Source organism: Trifolium pratense, linkage group LG6 (genome assembly GCF_020283565.1).
Source record: "Trifolium pratense cultivar HEN17-A07 linkage group LG6, ARS_RC_1.1, whole genome shotgun sequence".
NCBI classification, from domain to species: Eukaryota; Viridiplantae; Streptophyta; class Magnoliopsida; order Fabales; family Fabaceae; genus Trifolium; species Trifolium pratense.
In genome coordinates, this window is record NC_060064.1 from 32,658,430 (window position 1) to 32,680,877 (window position 22,448).

The 22,448-nt window shown below is 32.2% G+C and overlaps 1 long non-coding RNA gene across 1 annotated transcript; it reads right to left on the reverse strand.

Moving 5' to 3' along the window:
- Positions 1-8,003: 8,003 nt before the first annotated feature.
- Positions 8,004-10,106, reverse strand: LOC123889828. Its single transcript, XR_006802649.1, has 2 exons — positions 9,886-10,106; positions 8,004-8,713 (listed from the first exon to the last, which is right to left on the reverse strand). It is a non-coding gene; the product is annotated as an uncharacterized LOC123889828 (long non-coding RNA).
- Between the last annotated feature and the right edge of the window lie 12,342 nt (positions 10,107-22,448).

Sequence of the window (22,448 nt, forward strand, 5' to 3'; positions counted from 1 at the left end):
AGGATTATATTGGAGCCTGGGCACAATTTTAACCGCAATATTTTTTTGGCTAGCATGAGTCAAATAAGAAAAAAAACAGCAAAACATAATCAAATAAGAGAGATGAAATATAACATATCAATAGTTACTACATATAAATGAATGGAAACAGTGTTGTCCAGGGCCAAAAAGAAAGCAGTATTTATTAATTGGTCAAATGGAAGGGCTTTTAAATTTAAAATTACAACTTCTCATAAGTACCATCTTCTCAAGCCTAACAGTGAGGTCAGAAGCTGAAACATAAACATCTATGGCCAGGTAATGGAAAGTCGTTCCAATCAATTTACCATTCAGTGCTGGAAGAACTTTTCCTACTGCCTATTTTTTTTCCCAAATTCAACACTCAATTGTGAGAAACAACAAAATTTACACAGTCTAATCATGTGTTACTAGGCCCCAGAATCAAATATGCACTTGCTTTGTTTATGAATATAAACAAAAGGAAAGAATCCCACAAAGAGGCCAAGAGATATTCTTTTCTTTTCTTAATAACAGGAGCATTAAAATCTCAATTTAGACCTTGAAATCCCAATTTTTTCTTAACAAATTCACCAAGTTTAGACCTTGAAATCCCAATTTTTTCTAAATAACCTAAAACATGAATCATATTTTTTTCTCATACTACAACCCAACATCAAAGGATAATGATTAATATCATCAAGTTAGACATAGAATAATAATTGGAATACCAATTTCTAAGTATTTTATGCAATTTCTCAATTTTAGGGTTGCTTAGTTTACCTGTGTGCGCTGCGACTGCGAGAGAGAGGCTGAGAGCGGCGGCGGAGAGCGGCCTGAGACTGAGAGAATGAGAAATAGAGATATTTGAGACCGGATTTGAGAGTGGTGCTGCGGTGCGGTGGTCGATCGCGAAACGAATGAAGGAAACAGAGAGAAGGAGAAACGCGTTACTGTACTTCTTTTCCTCTTGTTTCTTTTATTAATTTTTTAAAAAATAAAAATAAAAAATATTTGGGGTGGGGCAGCCCGGGCACGTGCCAGGGCATGCCGGGTGGCATATCCGCCACTGATTATGATAATGGTAAAGATATATGAGAATATGAGAATGAATAATAACCGTTAGATCTAAATGAAAGGCTAAGATTAAAATAAAACTTGTGTGCCTAATTACACAATATCATCGTTCATCTTCTTCTTTGATTTTTTTACCAAAATGTCCCTCTGGCCTGACTTATTTCCTTAATACCCCCTTCTCAAAAAAAATTCCCGTAATGCCCCCTCAGGAGACAAAATTTGCCGCTGCAGAAGCAAGAGGGAGTAGCGACATTCCCAATGTCGCCATTGACTCCATGTAGCGACGTTTTGATCTTCGCTTTTGACAGGGAATAATTTTTTTTGTCTTTTCCTGTCTGGTCTGCATGCGACGTGATGTTGTTGTTTTTTTTTTTTTTTTTTTTTTTTCATTTTCAACATCTCATTCTTCTATAAATATCACACCCCACACTTTCATTTATCACTCAACTAACTTCATCTTCTTCATTTTATTACCTCATTTTCTCCACTCTTTTTATTTTATAAGAAATGACATCTTCTTCCAATGATTGCCATAATTTTTCTGTTAAAATTGAAGGTCGCCAAGAACATTTTAAGTTAATGATTGGCAAATTGAGTTCGCTTGCAGCTTTAAAAAATAAGATTCAAGAAATGTTCTTGTTAAAAAACAATGAACATATAGAAATTCAGCATATGGTCTATTTAGATTCATGTACCGACATCACAAGTGACTCCCACGAAGCTACAATAAAACAATTTTGGTACACATTGAAGAGTGATTTCGAAGTGCAATTCATGTTTTATCGTGTTAAAAACGAAAATGAACCAAATCGTTTGTACGCGACCTTAAAAAAAAGTGGTTAAGTTGTTGTTGTAAGTGGTTTATTTTTATTTTTTTCATGGTTTATGTACTATAGTTAATTAAGAATGAACCAAGTCTTTGTTTTATGGTTTATGTATGTGAACTTTAGTTAATTAAAAATGATGTAAGTCTTTATTTTATTTTAGTTATTTCGTATTAATGTGGACAATTACGTGTTTTGCACCGAAATTTAAGCTCTAATATTGATAGATTCATTCATAAAATAAACGTAGACAAAAAAGTTACATAAAAATAAAAATTATAAATTAAAGTTACGACGAGGGCCCAGCAGCATTAGGACAATTACTCCTGTTATGATTCGGCATTTGACATAAACCACATAAGCGCTCTTTTTTGCCGAATTCGTCCATTTCGGTTCTAATGCGGGACTTTTTTGGACGACCTTTCTTGACCCTTTTCATGGAAGGATCTGTAGGGATTTAAGAGGGATTTTTCAAAAAATTAATCCTCTTTCATTGTTAATTCAATCGTTTCGTTACCAAACCAACTTGCAACTTAAACCCCCATTTATGTGTTTTATAATTCATAATGTTTCTAGACATGATAACTTTGATTAGCTCACAATCCCTGTGGATCGATACTCTTTTTATTACTCGTTGACGACATTAGTGCACTTGCTAAGAAAAGTCATCAGTCGTATTTATAGATACACAACTCTTAATTAAAAGAAGAAACAAAGTTTGTTCTTAGGGTTGAATTTCATCTAAAACGAATTCAAAGGTTTTAAAACCCTAATCCCACAAAATTTCAGAACAATCAATTTCGAAAAAAGAAACCCCAATTCAAACCCTAAGCCCCAATTGACACAGAACAGGCAAGATAATTATGAATGGAAATAAATAAATAAATACCCTTGAGCTAATCAATCAAGACGAGAGGAACTTACCAAACGGCAGGGCGGTGAAGAACGGAAGAAAAAGACGATAGAAAACAAATTATGAGAATGGTAAAGATATATGAGAATATGAGAATGAATAATAACCGTTAGATCTCACTACATCCCTCTCAGTGTGAATAACTCAACTTTCACGACGCATGTCATGGTTCTCGGTTCCGACGGCGTTGCCTTGTTCCTCCGCCGCTGCCATGAACTCTGACAGTCACCGTCTTCCACCGACTTCTCAGTTGCAGCCAACGTCATTTACGTTATGTCAACCATCCCCATCTAATTTTTCTTGATTTTTCTCAGTTGCAGCCAACCTCCATTAACGTTTTAAGGACTCTTTGCTGCTTTGTTGTTGAACCAGATCCATAATATTTTTACAGTGATAAAATGTGGCCAATTTTTTAACAGAAATGTTATATGGACACAAATCTTCCAACAAATATACAACACAAAGGGGTATATTGGTCAATTTGCTCATCAAGAAACCTCCCACACGTGTGACCTCCTTTTCAGATTTTATATTTTAATTTTTTTTTCCTTCTCACACCATCAAAACACAAGCGAAATTTCTTCTAGGGAAAATCTCAACCCCAAAACACGACGAAATCCCTAATCGTATATCGCACAATCCCCTCTGCCGTTCAATCACTCCTCCACCGCCGTTCATTCTCCTTCACAGTTTAATCTCGAACCACAATCCGTCAAACCCACCGCAGTCGAAGAACTACAACCGCTCCACCGTTGTTCTCTGCATTTCCAAGGTATGGAATAACTTCATCTCTCTAACCGTTCCAATGTATTGATTGATTGTATGTTGTTTCTCTTTAGCTTGCTTCTATACTGCGTTTTCTAACTAATGGGTCAAACAAGAGATGAACTTGATGACAACACAATTTTTTAGTTAACCTTTGTGAAGTTCAATTTGTAATTTGTGGAATATAGTGAGGCTTAATTGAGAAATTAGGGTTAATTCCTTTTATTTGTATTTTGTATAACGGAATAAATACACTTGTGGATACGTAACAGATGAATTGTTTTGTTTTGAGGTCTATTAAAGGAGGGATTGCATCGGTTTTGTTTTGAGGTTTGTTGTAGTGGTCGTTTTGGTGTTTTTCTGGCTGTTGTACTGGTTGTTGCCTTGCTGTTTTTCTGTGGCTTGGTGCTGTGTTTAGATTGGGGGGTTATGTTTTTGTATTACTGAGCTTTATGGTGTTTCTGTTTTTTGTTGGTGTGCACCAGTTTGTTGCAGCAGTGTGAATGTGTTTTTTGGCCTGGTTTTCTTCTATTTGCTTGTATGTCCTATTGGTTTAGGACTTAGGTAGTTAAGGGTAGTGTTTGATTTCGTTTTTCCTTTTGGTTTTGGCAATGTTGTTGGTGCCTTGGCTGCTGTGTATGCTTTTTTGCTTTATTCAGGTAGGTATTGTAGTAAGAATGAGTGTTCTAATAATATTGTCTTGTTTCAAAAAGAAATAACACTCTGCAATATTTGTGATAAATTGAATCTCATGGAAAATCAACATAGATTAAATATGGGATCGAAATATACTTGGTCCGTAGTGAGTTAACGGTAAACTAACGGTGTTAGTAAAAAAAGGAGGTAGTTGTCTATTTGATAAGACCTTAAGAGAGGTTAGTGTAAGTTTTTTAAAATAAGAGTGGATGTCAGTGCCATTTTAATAGACTTCAGGGGAGGTGTGTGTAATTTTCCCTAAATAATATAAATAACTAAAAAAAATACAAATATTGATGAAGAATACTGATAATGTGCACAGTTTTTTTATGCGTAAATAGAACATTTCTATCTGTGCAAATACAAACACTGATGAAATTTTGGAAGACATGTCACTCCACACCCGGACATTTGTGATTAATTACACTATTCTTCATCAGTATTTGATAAGTATTCATCTGTGCATAAGATGACTTCTTCCTCTACCGCAGATAGAAATATTCTATTTGCGTGTAAAAAAACTGTGCACATTTTTAACATGCCGTATCGCGCCCTTTGTATTTCCGTAATGTTGTTCTCCATTTTGATGCGAAGCAATGCTTTCTCCATATTATCAAAATGGGGTGGATTATGTTGCCACAACTGAATAGCTCTCAATTATGGAATTGGTGCCTCCAACTCATTTAGATCCAACTGAAGATCAATTGACTCTTGTGATCGAAATCGCCATTCCTTTCTAATTGCTTTCTTTGCTGCAATTCTATTTTGTTGGTTCTCATAGCACCAATCTAAGAACTTTAGGTTTAGGATAGCAGATCATTGAAACTGTGCCTTTTTTCAGGTCAATATTGATCTCATGCATATAACATGGTGGAAAATCATTTTACATTCCACAAGGGGTCTTTAGTTTAGCTACATAATAACAATGGTTTCTAGAAATGACATGTCCTTTTCCTTTGAAAATTGCAGGAGAAGTTGTGTAACTTGTAAGCAGCAATGTAGTACAGATTGAGGCATGTGTGAAACCAAGTCGTTTCTTCTCTGGTGCATCCGTTGTCTCTCCAATCTCTCTCGATTCACAACTCATCCATTCCCTTTATTGTATCCGTGTTCTTCTCCACTGTCTATGTGACGAAGTCGACGTTTTGATCATAGTGTTATTTTGTGTAGTGTGTTCATCTTCTTGCATTTGTATTGTTTCATATTCTTACATGACGTCTTCAATTTTTAACAAAATTTTATCAATGAATTTATTTGTAAGTTTGTTACGCTTGATGTCATATAGGAGTGTATGTTTTTATTTAATATTTAATAAAATAGTAATTCTTTTTAAAAAAAAAAAATTGAATTATAGACCGAATTATGATCATCTGAAAATAATCATAAGTGTGTCCCATGTACAATGTCAGTCGTGATTCGTGAGAAAGGGGTTTGGGTGGAAGATTAGAACATCAAGAAAAGGGGAAGATGGAGAATTATGCTACTTGATGCTATCATACTCAAGAGAGGGGTATTCAGTCTCAAATGTTCCATGTACATTGAAGACAAATTCGACAAGGGTGAAACAATGTCCTGCTAGGTTGTGTATCAATGTCCTGCGAGGTCATGATGCAGCCTTTCTTAAACTTTGGTGACAATGAATGCAGTGCATGCACAAATTAGAGGAAACTTTAAGCTCAATATAATTATATCCAGTATTAAGAATTTGCTAAGTTTACATTTCAACTTTGAGGCAAAAGTTTGTTAAGTGCCAAGTGAATTTGGTTGCCCATTTGTTAGTTAAGGCGGCAAATTCTTGGCCTAGGCGCAATGTTTTTCTTTTGATTCCTCATTGTATTGAGAACACTCTAAGTAATGAAATGAGTTAAGTTTGTTTGTGTAAAAAAAAAAGTCTGACCACACTATACAGATTGATATATTTTTTTGATTAACTTATGTATGACCATGTAAAGTACAATATTTGTTAATGTAACTGATACCTTGTTTTATCATGTTTGGAAAGTTTTAAGTTAGTTAACCAAATTTGTTGCCAATCTTCCTAATTATCTACACATAACTCCCAATATCGCTATTTTTAATAATTTAAAAGAATCTCACTATTTGTTCACAAGTGAGCTTGTACATGAGACACACTTCTGATTATTTTTAGATGAAAAGGTTAAAATAAAGTTAAATGTGAATGATTTTTCCTCGTTTTGAAGATTTTAAGCTAGTTAACCAAATATGTTGTCCAACTCCTCAGTTATCTACAATTAACTCCCCACATCTATATTTTTAATAATTTAAAGGAATTTCATTATTTATTCACAAGTAGCATTGTAAATGAGAGACACACTTTTGATTGTTTTCAGATAAAAAAGTTAAAAAAAGTTCAAGGTGAATTCTTTTTTCATGTTTAAAAGATTTTAAGTCACTTAACCAAATTTGTTGTACAACTCCACAATTATCTACAGATAATTCCCCACGTCTATATTGTTACTAATTTAAGGGAATATTACTATTGTCGATACAAGTGTGGGGAATCATGTTCAGATAACCGGAGAGTTGGAGAACATATTTGGTTAATTCTCTTAAAATCTTCCAAACTTGAAAAAATCATTCACCATTAACTTTGTTTTAACCTTATCATTTGCAAATAATCAGAAGTGTGTCCCATATACAATTTCACTTTTTAACTAATGAGATTTCTTGAAATTATTACTAATATAGATGTGGGGAGTCATGTGTCGATAAATAGGGAGTTGGAGAACATATTTGGTTAACTGATTTAAAATCTTCCAAATTTAACCAAATCACCCACCGTTAACTTTATCATCTGCAAACCAACAGAATTGTGTCCCATATATAATGCAATTTGTGAACAAATAGTAAGATTCCATAAAACTATTACCAATGCAGGTGTGGGAAGTCGTGTTCAGATAACTGGGAAATGGGAAAAAAAAAAGGTGAATGATTTTTTCACCTTTGGAAGATTTAAAGATGATTAACCAAAGTTGTACACCGACTCCCCAATTATCTGCACATAACTCCCCCCATCTAGATTGGGAATAATTTTAAGGAATATCACTATTTGTTCAAGAGTGAAATTGTACACGAGACACATTTGTGATTGTTTGTAGATGATAAAGTTAAAATAAAGTTAAAGGTGAATGTTTTTTTTTTCAAATTTGAAAGATTTTAATCCGGTTAACCAAAGTCGTAGCCCAACTCCCCGGTTATCTACACACAACTCCCCACATCTAGATTGTGAATAATTTCAAGGAATATCACTATTTGTTCAAGAGTGGAATTGTACACGAGACACCTTTCTGATTGTTTGTAGATGATAAAGTTAAAGGTAAAAGTTTTTTTTTTTCAAATTTGGAAGGTTTTAATCCGGTTAACCAAAGTTGTTGCCCAACTCCCCGGTTATCTACACACAACTCCCCACATCTAGTGTGAATAATTTCAAGGAATATCACTATTTGTTCAAGAGTGGAATTGTACTCGAGACACATTTCTGATTGTTTGTAGATGATAAAGTTAAAGGTGAAAGTTTTTTTTTTTCAAATTTGGAAGGTTTTAATCCGGTTAACCAAAGTTGTTGCCCAACTCCCCGATTATCTCCACACAACTCCCCACATCTAGTATGAATAATTTTAAGGAATATCACTATTGTTCAAGAGTGGACTGTACATGAGACACACTTCTGATTGTTCATAGATGATAAAATTAAAACAAAGTTAATCATCAATGAAAAGAAAATGTTATTTTTGAGTGCTCTCAAAGCCATCAATTGCATTCTAGTACATAAAAATTACTTCAACTTAGTTCAAATCACTTGATACTACATTATGGCTCTAAACAACTTTACAAAGCCAAAACCACTAAACTAGAAAGCCATTTGCAATTTGTAAGAAGCTCAAAACCATTAAACTACAAAGCCACTAAAACCCCTCCCTGTTACAAAAATTAGCACAAACCAAAATACTAAGAAAGAAACTCTAAAATGGCTTCAACCAAAACAAAAAGCATCCCACACAACTGACGAGACACGCAGTCAACATACCACTAAGCACAGAACCAAAAAATAACCTTGCAAGCCCTGAAGCGCACAAGAAGGCCAACAGATACATGCAGTTCTCAACAAAAGCAAAGCTAATGAACAACTTCCAAACACCCTGAAATGTAGCCAACATCCACATTGCAAGCACCAGCTGCACCAGCAAAAGAAACACAGCAGCAACATTAAAAAGCACTCGTTTGCTAAAGGTCCTTCACTCCATTAGCAAAAACTATACCATTTCTATCCTTCCAAATAGTCCAAATCCCATAGTCTTGTATTTATCCTTTGCCAATGAGAAAACTTCAAATTCTTCATAGTAGTATCAATGCCTATTTGCCTTTGAGTTGTGAAACCTTTGTTCGTCAACAATTGAGGGTGCTTGGTTTTGACATTTTCCTGAATTAAACAAAACAAACTTGAAACACCAAACAGCTCAACTGAACACGTTAGAATTGACATTCAAGAAGTTCAATTTTACACCAAAGCAATACACAAAGCTTTCAAGTAGGCATAAACATATAACTCACCTTACAATGAATAATTTTCAATAATAACCCCTATAGTACTTCAGGGAATTTAAATCATATTTCCCATACCACTACTAATAAATTGTAAACCACACCAAGCAAGACAATACTAAAACAATGAGCTAATACAATTGCCAAGACTCATTCCAACAACCAAAACTAAATCGACAACCTGCAAAATACAAAACCTAGCACTAATATAACTAAAATGACATTTTAGGAATCCATGCCAAATGCACAAAGCACCGGACAACAGGCTCCACAAAATCCCACAAAGTAAACTTTCTTGGACAACCAATGATTCATCAAACATCTTATAACTCTCCCAACCAAAATATCGATTGATTCAGCGACTACAATGGAGAAGGATAAACACATGCACGTTGACAACAACTTGTAATCTTATAAAATCGCATTGCTAATAACTAAGGCTGCGAATTTCGCACAACAAAAACAAATCACTGAATCCACTTATCCGAAGAAACACATAGCAGCACCTGCAGTAAACCTCACAATATTGTATCTCCTACTCCACTACTACAACATAAGTACAATATACCATTCAAATAACATACCCTCCAATGATTAACCTTTCTCTGTGAGCTCACCCTCATCAAAATTTACTTCCCTAGAAGATTATAATTTTATTGTGACGGTGTCACTTATAAAACAAACCTTAATTTCACTTCAATTGTTTTAGATATTTGCAATTTATAATTTAGCCATTCCTTTTATATTTTAACTTCCAGAAGATGAGGTAACACAAAATTAATCCCATATAAGTTATAAAAATAAATTCCATCCCATAGAACAACAAATTAAAAAAATTAGGGTTTGAAATTAGGGGTCATTTCACAAAGAAAAAAAATGAAGTTATCTTATCATTTTATATAATCATCCACTTAAAAATATTCTTTATAATTATCATAGCAAGTAACTAAAACCTAATAAGAGAATAGAATAAAAATGTATTTGGTAGTAAAGAATTAGAAAGAAACCATAAAGTGACGAGAAGGTAAAGAAGAAAAAAGAAGAACATACCATCTTTGAGAGTGGCCAAAAGCTCGTTGGAAATTTTGAAATACAAGGGGGTGAGAAACGAAGCATAATTGTTGAGGAACGCCGTGTTGGTGATGTTCATCGCAATCATGCTTCTCGAATATTCCAAAACACAAGAGATGAGACGACAAAGAAAAGTACCGGCGGTAGTGAGATTTGGAAGAATGGAGATTGAGGATAGCTGTGTTAAGAGGAAAAGATAGCGAGAGAGAGAGAGAGAGATAAAAATAAAAAAATAAAGGTATACATGAACAGTACCGTATTTTTGTTGGTATTTTTGTTGGGCTTTGTGTCTGTATAACATTCCTGATTTTTTAATTTGATTTGATCCAATTAAAAGAACAAATAATGAATGAATGCTGGAATTTTTTTTTTCTACCCCTACATTTATCTCTTTACCCCAACATATTTTAAAATATTCCCATTCTACCCTTTTAAAAGTGTGCTGGTATGTTAAAAGTGTGTTGGTATGTTAAAAAAAAGTGTGCTGGTATGTTAAAAGTGTGCTGGTATGTTAAAAAAAAAAGTGTGCTGGTATGTTAAAAGTGTGTTGGTATGTTAAAAAAAAAAGTGTGTTGGTATGTTAAAAAAAAGTGTGCTGGTATGTTAAAACCACATCAAAAGTGTGCTGGTATGTTAAAATTACATTTATCTCTTTAACATATTTTACTAATGATTGGAAAAAGAATTCCGTAAAGAGTTAGCAAAAACTATAATCTGGAAAAAAGATTACCATTAAAGCTTCAACATTATCAAGAAACAAAACCAAAGCCTAATTACAAACAAAATTAACATAAAACACAATTTTTTTTAAAACAATTTTTTGCTGCTACACAATTCAACAATGAAAATTGAAAACAACAAATTCAATTAGAAGAGAAAGAATGAAATTAGCATCAGATCAAACATGTGGACAATACAGAGCGAAACTTGTGATATCGGTTCCATGGATAGGATACGAAGCCTCCCTTCACGAACATTGATGCGAATCGGTCGAGCACTTTCAAGAATATTGATGCTGATTAACATCCTCTGCACATTCGCGTTCTTCTTTTGCTTACTCATCAACATCTTTCCAAATTTTCAATCAACAAAAATTCACCGATCGGAAGAAATTACTCAAACAATGAAAACAAAAACGAATCTCAAAAGAACGAAAACAAAATTGTGAATTGCGATTGGATGACAAAATTGAAAATTGTGAATTCAGAGATCGACGGCAAGGCAGCGGTAACCTTGTTTTTTTTCCAGATTCTAATTTTTGCCATGGTTGAACCGTTGCTAAATCTTTTCGGAACTCTTTTTACCAATTGTTCCGGTAAAAATTTTAATATACCAGCACACTTTTGAGGTGGGTTTAACATACCAACACACTTTTTTTTTAACATACTAGCACACTTTTTTTTTAACATACCAACACACTTTTAACATACCAGCACACTTTTAACATACAAACACATTTTAAAAGGGTAAAATAGGAATATTTTAAAATATGTTGGGGTAAAGAGATAAATGTAGGGGTAGAAAAAAAAAATTCCATGAATGCTTTGCCTTATTGTGTGAATAACGTGTGGCAAAACAGGTCATGTTTTGATCCACCTCCTCTAGTTGCAAATTATACCTACACCCCCTACAATTATACTTTCACTCTAAAATTCTACCTAAAATACATATTTTACCCTCTATAAAAACTAGGCAAAATTACACCATTCCTTCCATAACTTAAGGTCCGTTTGTTATAGATTTTCTTGAAATAGATTCTTATAGTGTTACATACTTTTGTATAAAAAAATTACAAAGAAACTTTTTATAAGTTTCAAATGAAAATTTGGTTTGAATAATTATTCTTTTATGAATAGTTATTCTTAAAATGTTATTTTAGGTATTTCATTATTTTATTAAAACTTTATTGCAAACGAAAACACTGTTCAGACTTGTTTACGGCCCAGAAGGCTAATTATCTAGTTTTCCCAATATTAGGGGGAGAGAATAAGCAGGTGAAAATTATGAACCAAAAGTTCAAATGAATCACTTGAAATAAATTATTTTTATCTCATCTTGATCCTCATGTAAAATAGTTTGAACCAAATGTTCAAATGATAAATCATTTGCAAAGTTTATCAAATCAACTATCAGCTTCTAATGCTCCAATCAAAACGGGTGTCCCTTTTGGACAGTCTTATATTGCAAATGATCCTAACCACCCTAAAGTGTGGTAGGACAGTCGGTTCCAATGATAAAAATCATCAAATAATAAAAGGAGTTAAAAAGAAAGATAACCCTAATGAGGATTTGACATTGACGCAAATATACTTGCTGGGTTCAGTGGTTGGACCGTCGTAATTGAGAGCAACTAGTTTTTGCGGATTAGTTGTTGGAGATTGATAACTGATGAAGCCATTGAATCCCAATAGCAACAGCAGCCTCTTCATGTAAATTTTGATGGTTGGGATTCCTTGCAATGGTGAGAAACTTTATGAAGATTAGCGTGTGTAAGAATGGTAGAGTAACTGTACAAGACCAATTATTTGAAGATTATCGTGTGTATAGAACAGTAGAAGTAGAACTATACAAGACCAATTATTTGATAAAAGTCAAGTAGATAGGAATCTCATTCAAACCTAGCCCTCCTTCGATGAATCTAATGTATCCAGTCAATATTACAGGATAGATACAGACTATTTTCAAAGAATCTAAAAAATAACATTCCTCTTATATTAAGGACTGGAGGGAATATTTGATTTTCATGTTCTATTTTGGAACTTAACTTTTAGAATGGTGAGTTAAATCTAGCTCAATCCTACAAAACTGGATTATAAGGTGATGATTGCTTTAACACTCCCGATAAAATGGTATCAGAATCTTATCCATGATCCATTAGACCACATGTTATCAGGTTTTTAATCAAACCACCCACTATTTATACCGCGCATAGACCCGATAATACTGAGTATGAAAGGATATATTAAGAGTCTATTAGTTAGATGACTTAAAATATGTTTATAAGTGACTTCAATTCTTATTTTACAAACCAATTGTGTGGGAATAAATTAAACTTAACTCTTAATTCTAAGAATATCTTTATTGCATATATCCAAATTTGGATTTATATGATCCAGTCGGCAAAACATCATGACTTACTTTTGTTAAGATGCTGCTTGTGAGTTGCGTGGTTTTTGTGGGGTTTTTGCTTTCTTGTTTTTGTTTGTGTTTTGAATGACAACTTTGTAATTTCTTTGTTTTTAGGCATGCTTATGTTTCTTAATGCCAAGTTTATCTTTTCTGCTTTTGCATAAAAAATATAAAAAAGAAAACTTTGCTTAATACTGGGAAATTATCTCGGTTAATAGGAAATTATATTATATATGTAGGAGTTAGAATTTGAACTTCGATCGTCCCGTGAGCTTAGCTCAGTTGGTTGGACATCGCATTATATATGCAGGGGCCGGGGTTCGAACCCCGGTCATCCCACTTATTCATCTTATAGGTGGAATTTCTAGCCATTTAGGCTACTTGACAAAAAAAAAAAAAAAAAAAAAAAAAGAATTTGAACTTCGATCATCTTACTTGTCTCCTTAGAATTTCTGGCTACAAAACTATAGTTGACAAAAAATAAAGAGAGATTGAGATATTATATTACATTTTTTTTTACTAAAGATATTATATTAGATTAGAAAAGACATAATTTATATTTTTTGCATTTTTAACCAATGCCCTTTCTTTGGGAGTTTGGAGGGGAGACCTTTGGCAATTGGGAAGTAGAGGAAAAAATAGAGAATTCTTCCGCATGTTTTTGAAGCTGGAGTGTTTTAGAGAATAATAAATAAATATTTTTATTTTGAAAATATTATAACAACACATATTGAATTTGAAGAAATCGCATAAATCCACCAAAAACCTCCTCCAATTAATATAATTTTTTTATCCTCAAAATTAGAAAGATTTTGTATTATGAAAAAAAAAAAAAATTCTCCAAAGTTCTACACTCCAAAAATTAGGCTCCGAATACGGTAGGCCACCTTAATATGTCTGACACTTTAAATTACTTTTATTTAAAAATTTAATTTACAAAATGTGGAGTGCCAATATTAAAATATCAACATCAGAATTTCATAATTAAATTAAAATACTTTGTATCTTCCATATTTTGGTATCAATTAAAAACAAAATTAGGTGGACTCCGTCTACCTTTCTTCAACTTCATCTTCAACCAAACAAACACATACCCATACCCTAAAATCTCAAAAATCAAACAAGATAAATCAAGCAAGACCCAAAAATATCAAACTCAATCTCTTCAAACTTTATTCTCACTCTAAACAACAACAAAAGATCAATAATAAATCTGAATCTATGAAGAAAAATATCAGATTTGAGAAAAAATTAGTCTCTTTTATTTATTTATTTATTTATTTATTTCCCCTCTTCCGTCTCACTCTAAATATCACTCAATCTTAGAAGAAAATAACGAATTTGTCTTATTTCATATCTCTTGTACAGAGCACTGTTACTGTTGGTTCATATTGGATTTGAGAGTACTTTTAATTTTTTTAGTGAAAAAAACAGATTTGATTGAACCATTTATGGGTTTGTTGTTTTTGTGGGATTACAATGTTTGGTTCTTTGGAGGTGGTGGTTAGTTCTTTTGGATCAAAAGGATGAGAAGCAATTTATGGGTTTGAAACCCAAAAATTTAAAAGAATTAAGAATTTGATAAGTGGTATACTGGTATATGTGATGGCAGTGATGATTTGTGAGATCTGTAGAAGATTGATGAACTATTCATCAAAATTCTGAATTTGTTTAATTTTATTTTAAAATAAAATAAAAAAATAAATATCAATATTTTTTAATTAAAAAATGAGACAAGAGTTTATATGAGCAAATTATAAATGATAAATGATCTATATCTCACGAAGTAAAAGATAAAAGATCAAACTCTTACAAATAAATAAGATACTAGGGTTAATAGTGTTTAAGTTGAACTAAAACCTAATCTTAAGTAAAATTTTACTTTTTGGTAAATTTCGTGACCATTAATTTTATTAAAACTAGATTTTCGACGAAATTATTATTACAATTTGTCTATCCATTCGAAGTACGATAATCAAAAAAAAATCTCGTTTGTTTTGTCAATCCATTTAAGTGACATTGAATGGTTGGATTGATTAAATTTGAAATCTCCCATCAAATTCGGTAGTTTTATTCAAACTAGGCTTTCAGTGTGACTGTTATTACAATCTGCCTATAAATTCGGAGTCCGATCATAAAAAAAAAAATTCATTTGTTAGTCCAATTAGGTGATATTGAACGGTCGAATTGATTAAATTTGAAACATCCGATCAAAATCGGTAGTTTTAGTTAAAGTTCACGACCCTTTCATTAAAATTAGGTTTTCGATGTGACTGTTACTGCAATCTGCCTATCCATTCGGAGTTCAATCATCAAAATTCTTTTTTTCATTCGTTTGTTAGTCCAATTAGGTTATATTGAACGATCGGATTAATTAAATTTGAAATTTCCGATCATAATTGGTAGATTCAGTCCAAGTTCACGACTCTTTCATTATTAAAACTATGTTTCTCATGTGACTGTTACTGCAATCTGATTGTCCATCCGGAGTCCGATCATCAAAATTCTTTTTTTTTTTCATTCGTTTGGTAGTCCAATTAGGTGATATTGAACGGTCGGATTGATTAAATTTGAAATCTCCGATCAAAATCGGTAGTTTTAGTCAAAGTTCATGATCCTTTCATTATAACTAGGTTTCTGATGTGCCTGTTACTACAATCTTTCTATCCATTATGAGTTCGATCATCAAAATTCTTTTTTTTTCATTCGTTTGTTAGTTCAATTAGGTGATATTGAACGGTCGGATTGATAAAATTTGAAATTTTCGATCAAAATCGTTTGTTTCAGTCAAAGTTCATGACGCTTTCATTAAAACTAGATTTCTCATGTGGCAGTTACCACAATTTGTCTATCCATTCGGAGTCCGATCATAAAAATTTCTTTTTCCATTTCCTTGTCAGTCCAATTAGGTGATATTGAACGGTCGGATTTATAAAATTTGAAATTTCCGACCAGAATCGCTAGTTTCAGTCAAAGTTCACGACCCTTTCATTAAAACTAGGTTTCTCATGTGGCTGTTACTACAATCTGTCTATCCATTCAGAGTCCGGTCATAGAAATTCTATTTTCATTTCTTTGTTAGTCCAAATATGTGTTAAAAGAATGACAAATTCTAATATGGATAAATTCTTCGAATGGTCCATAGTAGACCAGTATCTAAAAAATATTTGAAATATTATTGATAATATATGTTTATGTTTGAAAATGTAATTTAATAATTATTTTCATTTTTTTATTAAAATAATGACTTAATTGACACCGATTCAATTAAAGCAACATATAATAAATAAGTAACTCATATCGAATTGACGTTAATAATGTTATTTTTACCTGTAAAAATGTAAAGAGTCATAATTTTTACTTTTATAAAATATTATCGACAGTGGTTAAAATTTCTAATAATTTTAAACATTGTTCTAGGATCGACCACTTGTTAATCTGATTATCCAATATATATTTTAAACTAAAAAGTAAATACTATTTTTTTTATTGGGTTTTCACCACCAGTTGAATCTGATTTGGGGTCAGTTCTGACATCAAGTGGTTCCAGCCTCCTCCCGATCGCAGTTGCGGGGAATCGAACCGTGATCCTCCCTACCAAGTTCAGTGTGAATCATCACTGAACCAACTAACGATTGATATACTGTTATTAATATGTAGTAATTTAATTAAAATTAATTATAGTGCGTATAACACATATATTATAAATGTAATATTATATGTCATACAATGAAAATCCAAATTGCAGCTTTTATATTTTCCTACCGATTTAATATTAGTATTTAATTGATATGCACCGACGGTGTAAAATAATTTTACACTATCAATCAATATCAACTATGTTTTCCACCACATCACCCCACTTTACTCCACTTTCTTGATATGACATGGCAAAATGATGGTTATTTATTGAACGATGGTCTAAAACTATTTTACACCGTCGGTGCATATCAATTAAACTCTTAATATTATATGTCATTTAATCACATGGTTGGCGCACACCGTGACAAGCTACATCTCAACCTTTTATTTATCACATTGTAGATCTCAGCATTGAATATTTCCTCTCGCATGGTACGAGACCTACTGGCATCGCGTACGGTAGCTAGAGCCCAAAAATTATCCATTCTTTTCACTTGCTCTTTAATTTTTTTTTTTCTTCAAAACTCTCCCCTCTCTTCTCCTCCAAACCGACAAATCTTAAGCACTTATTAGCGTATAGGAATTAAAATTGCTTTCTTAAATTAGTAGTAAATAAAATACCTAATTCCGCACTAGTTCACTAGTTGATACCAAAATCATTATATGTGTGCTAGAACTGTTGAATATGTTGGTGTTGTGTTTGAAGTCTCACATTGTTTAGGTTCTTGGGATGTGAAGTGTATAAATATGTGAGGTCAACTTCATCCTATGAGCTAGCTTTTAGGGATGAGATGCAAACATATTTAACATGGTATCAGAGCCGGGTTAATGACTGCAATTTCGACATTTGACCCAGGACCACGCGACCACGCTAGACGTGAGGGTGGATGTTGAATATGTTGGTTGTTGTTGTGTTTGAAGTCTCACATTGCTTAGGTTCCCGATATGTGAAGTGTATAAATATGTGAGGACAACCTCACTCTTTGAGCTAGCTTTTGGGGTTGAGATCCAAACATATTTAACAAGAACATCAGATCATGAAACTGGTAATGCATTTTTTTATGGCAAAACCCTATTTGATCTTTTAAAAAGAAAAAAAACTTATCGAGTATATCAATTAGTTCATTTGTTATAATTGTTACGATAAATCAGGAACTAATTTATCTTCCTGTTATTATAGAATATTTTGAATATCATTTTTCATCATGGATTAAACTGAACGGAAAGAAAACTATATATAATGAACCAATACTAATTTTTTCAAATAAGTACATGCATACAACAACACGTTACAATCAAATAAAAATAACACACTTACCTCGGTTGGTAGAGATATTACACTATATATGTAGAGGGTCGGGGTTCAAATTCCGATCATTCTACTTATCCACTTTAAGAGTGAAATTTATATCCACTAAGCTACTTAACCAAAAAAATAACACACACAAAGCAAAATAACCACAGCAAAGTTCCATCCAAAATAAAAGCACCAAAGTGTCATCCGTAAAAAAAAAAAAAGGCAAAGTTTCACGAAAAAATAAACAAATCCAAACAGTATAACTTAAGGCTGTCCAGGCCGTCCAGGACGTTTGGGGAATATGTGTGGTATACATCTAACGAACTCTGGTGGATGAAATGAAACGGGGCAAGAAGGCAATATTACCTCTACGTTGGACCGTCGTAATTGTGAGAAACTAGTGTTTGCGGAGTCGTCGTTGGTGATTGATAACTGATGAGGCCATTGGATCCGGTAGCAACCTCTTCATGTAAATTTTGATCACGATGCTTGAGATTCCTTGCCGTGGTGAGAGTAAAAATTGCAAGGAACAAAACTAGCACATATACTAAGTAGTTAGACATCTTAATTTGCAGCTTCATATGACACTCACAAATAATTAGTTTGGAGGTAGGACTAGCTTTTGTATTGTATATATATATAGTGACAACTTTCTATAACTTTCTATAAAACGTTAGAACTATACTAATACAAGACCAATTATATTTGATAAAAAGTAGTTTCCGTGACCGTGAACTTAGTTCAATTAGTAGAGATATTACACTTAATTTATATGTAGGATTGGAGTATCGAACCTCGGATATTCCACTTTAAATGTAGAATTTCTATCAACTTGACTACATGAAAAAAATTTTATAAAAAGCATTAACAATGAATTAAGTAAATGGTGAGCATTTGGTTATAGAGGCTTTCATCTCCTACTTTTGTGTATGGAAAAAAATTAGTTGCATAGAAGCTCCATATTAATAAAGGATACTCCCTAAAAAAAAAGTTAAATATGTTTTTGCCTTTTTGGTTCTTATAAAACTATATATTTTATGCTTCAAAAAAAAAAACTATATATTTTATTTTTGGTTGTTATAAAAAAAAAGTGGCATTCCGTCAAAAAAATAAAAGTGGCATGTTTTGGTCCATACAAATTTTTTATTTATGCAGTTTTAGTCACTGCTAATTTTTAAAATTGTTTAATTATGGTTCTAATAATAAATTTTTGAATAATTTTTTTTAAGCATGTGTAAAATACTATAAAAAGTTATAAAAAAAGAAAAAGAAAAAAAAGTTTATCTACAAAATCATAGAATTTTTTAAAATGAGAAGATTCACAAGGAGAAAAGTGCCCTGTCCCTGTACCCACATCCAGTAGAGGGGATATTTGTACCTACAAACACTAATAACCATTCACTATAAGTCTGTAACTAGAATTTTTTTATTAATTTATGCTTATATATTATTTAACAAAACGGTGCCAATTCACTCAATCTTTCACCTTAGTCAAGATCCTTTCCGTTTTGTCTTTCTATTTATTATTCTTCCTCTCTATTACTATAGTTTTGAAGTCTTTTAAAATATATATTAAATAACATGACCCACAAAATGTCACATTATTGCATTTATATTTTCAAAACATTTATTTTTACGGAAAAATGCTTATCTCATTTCATTAATAATAATGTTGTAAATACAAGATGGTATAGCGATAAAATTATGGAAGGAAACTAGCTAGAGATGTAGCCGACCCGGCAGGCCTATGAGCAACTTCATTTGGTTGTCTCCTAATGAACTTAACATCAGAGTTCACTATATTAGAAGCTAGAATATTTCTACAATCATTTAAAATAGCACCAAGATCAGAGAGGTAGGTTCTTTTACTGTAAAGACTGTCGAGTAATTTTTTGCAATCCATTTCAAAGTCAGTGACATATAACTGCATTTCTTCTACCCACTTGAGAGCGTGCATCAAGCCTATGGCTTCACCAATCTCCAAAACTTTAGTAATTGCAAAAATGGAGAAATCTCAAACCTCAAGGTTCATCTTAATCGAATTTTCCATGAACATGCGATGAATCGCGGAAAGTTTCTCGGAGAAATCTCAAACCTCAAGCTTCAAATCTAAAGACTAGAGTTGTAGGTTTCATCTTCTTCATTTCCATCTTTGTGTTCTGTCTTCATCTCTGACTAGGGATGGCAAAAAAACTCAAACCCGAAAGACTCACCCGAATTCAAACCCAAGTCAACGGGCGAAACCCGATTTGACTGGGTTTGGGTTTGAGTTCGGGTGACACTCGATAATATGGGTGTGAGTTTGGTATCAGTCAAACTCACACCCGAAACCCATACGTCCACCCGAAATATTTTATAATTACCTAATTACCCCCGTAGTCTCCCGCAATTTCCTTGGAAGACCTTAAATTTTAGTTGTAATTTAATTTCTTGAAAGTTTATGTTGTAATTTCTTGAAATTCTATGTTTGAATTTCCTTGGAAGACCTTAATTTTAGTTGTAATTTAATTCAAAGTCTATGTTGGAATTTAATTTCTTAAATTTGCAAATTATTTTCAAATGTGTTGCGGGTTTGGGTTTGGGTGGGAAAAACCCGAACCCATTGGGTGTGGGCGTGGGTGTTGTTTTGCCACCCGAACGGTCTTTGGGTTTGGGTTTGGGTGATGATTTCGGGTGTGGGTTTGGTAAGTGTCAAACCCGCACCCATGGGCGCCCGTTGCCATCCCTATCTCTGACTGAATCGGTTGAGAAGGAAATGACACAACGACTAAAGTGGTGGTGCGCGCGGTGCTTTTTTGCCGTGTCTACTATTCGGTTTGTTTCTTCGACTTCACTTTTTTAAAATTTAAAATGATAAAGATAAAAGTAGGGAAAATCTCAACTTATAAATCAAATTTTGAGTTTCTTTTTTCTTTCTAGGAACTTTTAATAATACTCTAAACATAAATGCAAAATAATAATTCACAAATACACATTTGTTTTTTTTTTTTATATAATAAAACACACATTTGCTTAACAATAAAGACTAAAACTTTGTGCATATATAATAATTTTGTATGAGACCAAAGAATGCTAATTATTTACAGAAACCAAAAATATATTTAACCTAAATAGCCAAAGTATTGTCATTGTGAGACCAGAAGTCATAGATTAATCTTTCAATAAATTAGAGCTTTGACCCATACGGTATACGAGTCTAATTAGCCTAATATGTAATAATATCTGGGTTTAACTACATATTTGGTCTATTATATTTATGTTAGGTTTTAATTTGGTCTATTACGTTTAAAAAGTATCAGTTTGGTCTCGTACGTTTTTACCGTTTGCATTAGTTTTCCGTTAATTTTGTCACATGTGGTAGTCAGTTTGCATATGTGGAGAGACACGTGGGCACTTAGACACACTGACACGTATATAGTTCAAGTGACAAAACTGACAAAACTAACATAAATGACTAAATTGAAACCTATTGGTGAAGGAAAAAAATAGCTTATAAAGACATATATAATAGTATGACAATGACTCTTATTCGTTTCACTATATATATTAGTATAATTTTTTTTAAGCGAAAAAACAAAACCATGGTCATTTTTCTAAATTAATACATTTTTTTACGAAAAATTTGTTTAAATTAATACATTTTTTTACGTTTTTTTTACCTGATTTGTTTGGTTAAAAAAGTCTTGGGTTTGGCGTATTAAAAGACAACCGACGTATTAATTCAAAATTAAATGTGTCAATAATATAAAAATACTAATTGAAATTAAAAGACAACTGACGTATTATTTTAAAATAAAAATGTGTCAATAATTGAAAGATACTAATTGAAACGTGACAATAATTGACGTATCAATTAACTTCTGAAAATAAACGACATTAAATATATTAATTAAATTCCAACGTAAGAGATATGGAAATATAAATGTGTCAATAATAGAAATATAATAATTGAAACGTGACAATAATATTTTGGTAGCGAACAATTCAAAAATTAAGTGGAATAGTTTAAATTATTTTGAATACAATAATCATTCTATATTATACCTTAACATATTCGTTTCATAATGTTCATTCTAAATTTTTTGCTAATATTTTGAACAATTCTAAATTATTTTGAATTATGTGAACATTGCATCTTCAGCTTGTTGTTCTCATTCTCCAATAATGCGACAATAATATGAACATTGCAAATTATTGTATTGTATTTTTTACTAATGTGACAATAATGTTCATTCTAGATTTTTATTATATATCTTTTGATAATGATGTGTTGTAATCAAATAATGGTAGACGTATCTTATAAAATAAAAAATAAAAAAATAATGGTGGACGTAATAAATTAAAAATATATGGACAGGATTAATTTCGTTAAACGGTTATAAAAAAAAATTAAATTTAGATTTTTATTATATATTTTTGAGCTAGTATTTGTTGTACATTAAAAAAAGATAATAAAAGATTTTTATTATATATT